This window comes from Empidonax traillii, unplaced genomic scaffold, assembly GCF_003031625.1.
Source record: "Empidonax traillii isolate 1590-97213 ecotype Southwest subspecies unplaced genomic scaffold, ASM303162v1 scaffold623:size392626, whole genome shotgun sequence".
Taxonomy (NCBI): Eukaryota; Metazoa; Chordata; class Aves; order Passeriformes; family Tyrannidae; genus Empidonax; species Empidonax traillii.
The window spans coordinates 255632-258185 of record NW_020955816.1 but is presented as its reverse complement, the minus strand read 5'-3'; the positions used below and the strand labels follow the sequence as shown (position 1 = coordinate 258185).

General features: G+C 52.6%; 1 protein-coding gene across 2 annotated transcripts in view; it reads right to left on the bottom strand.

Annotated features, from left to right (window-relative positions):
• Positions 1–2177, bottom strand: part of PRDM2 (PR/SET domain 2) — a 56821-nt gene extending 54644 nt beyond the window's left edge. For both annotated transcript variants that reach the window (XM_027898772.1, XM_027898770.1), the window contains exon 1: positions 2098–2177. The gene's annotated coding sequence lies outside the window, so the exon portion shown is untranslated. The remainder of the gene's footprint in view (positions 1–2097) is intronic.
• Between the last annotated feature and the right edge of the window lie 377 nt (positions 2178–2554).

The following is a 2554-nucleotide window of genomic DNA, read 5'->3' as shown; positions in this document are numbered from 1 at the left end:
AGTTTTGTCTACAGCCATGTTTTACACAGAGGCAGAGAGGAAATATTTTTCAGCTAAGAATACAACAGGAGAAAAAAACCACATTGATAAAAGAATTTATTTCATTGAGGGGGAGTCATTAATTATCAGGCTCATCTCTGTCCTTTCCATGCTCACAAGTAGAAATACATTGCAGTGCTTTAAATTACAAGTTTGCCAAGGCAGGAATACATCACTGGTCATCTCTAAATCTCCCTGAACTTCTGTCTTTAACTGACAGACACCCAGTAAGAAGCATTATTCAGATCTTTTTTTACACTATTACTACTTGTTTACCCCAAAGTATCAAGAATTTTATGTATAACAGTGAAATGGGGACATCACTGCACTGCAGGATGGACTTCCAGAGCCATTTCAGCTTTTACAGAAAAGGACTTCCTGCTTTACTTCCCTTCCATTCTCAAGAAAATATGCAATAGGAAAAAAAAAAAAAAGGGTTATACAAGTGTAGAGAAGCACTTCAACATCCTTCCCCACCTCCCAGGCTGCTCCAGAAGGCAGGCTGAAACTACACTGAGCAGGCCCCAGCTCAGGAAATCTCCAGACATCACACTTATCATGGCATTGCTACCTCAAATATTTTATCCAAAGTGATGATCTGCCTTTCATTTAACATAGCTGGGGGTTCCCTGTAAGTGCAATTCATTTTTATGGTCTATGCCATGGACGGTTGAAGCACTTCAGCCCCGGCAAATCCCGGGAGCTCCACACTGGAAAACCAACAGGTGCTTCTCCATGGTTCTCACTGCTGTGCCTGCAAGTCCAAGAGTTCTTTTGTTACCTAAAAGTCACTCCCCCATCTGTCAGTGATGCAGGTCTCTATCTGAAAAGTGCCAGTGCTATCCCTGATTCACCAGTGGAGATCCCTCTGTCTGCACCAAGGAAAGCAGCCCTGGATTCTTAACATGCCCATCATCTTTATTGAAACCTGGCAAGTGTCAGAAGGGAACAATATAATAATTAAATACCACGCTGCTGTCCATCTTCAGCTCCCTTAATCCACTCAGCATGTTTTGAATAAGCTGAAGAACACTTTGCATCCAAATAACATGCCCAAAGTGCAGAGCAAAGACTGGACACAGCAGACTGGGGCTGCATCACAAGCACAAGCAGCCCCTGCTGTTCCAAGAGCTGTCCACTGCTGCTCAAATGTGAAATGAGAAAAATACTTCTCTTGCCACTGAATGATTTAGCAGGTGCAGCCACACCACCTTCCCTTCCTCCTTCAACAGCTGAAAACAATTTAAAAGTTTCCTTTACTACCTCAAAGTGGAAATTTTGCAGCTTCGTATGAATTTGAAACCACTGGAAACTTCCCTGAAGCCTCCAGGCACCTGCCATGAGATGGTTATCAGCGATCTCCACACGCTGCTCCGGCTCCAGATTAAAAATGGACCTGAAGGCACATCTCTAGAGCTGCCCTACATGTCTCACACCAACACCTTTGCTCTCACCCCAAACATTTTTCCCCGTGCACCATCATGAGTTGTGATATGTGAGCATCTCCAATTTAGGAGAATTAGCAGAAGGGCATTTCCAGCGAGGAAAACGACTCCGGAGTTCATTTCTCCAAGCTCTGCCCGCTCGGTTTGGCAGAACTCGACCCTGCGGGAGCCTCGGGGCCCGCGAAGCGCCGGAACTTTTGGAGACGGTGCGTTAGGAAGTGTTTGGAAGAGCACAGCTCCCTCAGCACCGGGCTGAGGAGCGACACCTCCGAGCCAGCCTTGGCAGCGCGAAAAAACACTGAAAAAGCCGCCCAGGGGACGGAGCATCTTCACCCAAGCGGCCTCTCCCGCCATCCCCCTCCCTCCCCTCCCTCCCCCAGGGCGCTCCCTGCGGGCACAGCTCTTCCCGCACCGCTCCCCGCACCTGCCGCGCCGCCTCGCCCCGGCCGCCTCCTCCCTGCGGACCCCGGGGCGGGCGGCTCGGCCGGGGCCGCTCCGGGCCGCGCCCGTCGCTCTTGCCCCTGGCCCCGCCCGGCCAAGCCCGGCCTGGCCCGGCCCGGCGCGTCCCGGCCCGCCTCTGCCCCCGCGGGTCCCGCCGCCGCCCCCCGCTCACCTGCGGCCCCGCCGGGAGCGGCGCGGAGCGGCCTCAGCGCCGGCACCGTCCGGGCGCCATTTTGTCTCCAGCCTCGGAAGTGACGTTGGGGGGGAGGCCGCGGGCAGGTCCTGCCGCGGGACCCCCCCTTCATCCCCTTCATCCTCTTCATCGTCTTCATCCCCTTCATCGTCTTCATCCCCTTCATCGTCTTCATCCCCTTCATCGTCTTCATCCTCTTCATCCTCAGCATCCCCTTCACCCTCGGCATCCACTTCATTCCCGACACCTTCTTCATCCTCAACAGCCCCTTCCTTCTCTTCATCCTCAGCATTGCCTTCATCTCCGACACCCCCTTCATCTTCTTCAGTCCTTCATCCTCTTCATGTGCTTCATCCCCTTCATTCTCTTCATCTTCTCCATCCTCAGCATCCCCTTCACCCTCGGCATCCCCTTCATCCCCGACACCCTGTTCATC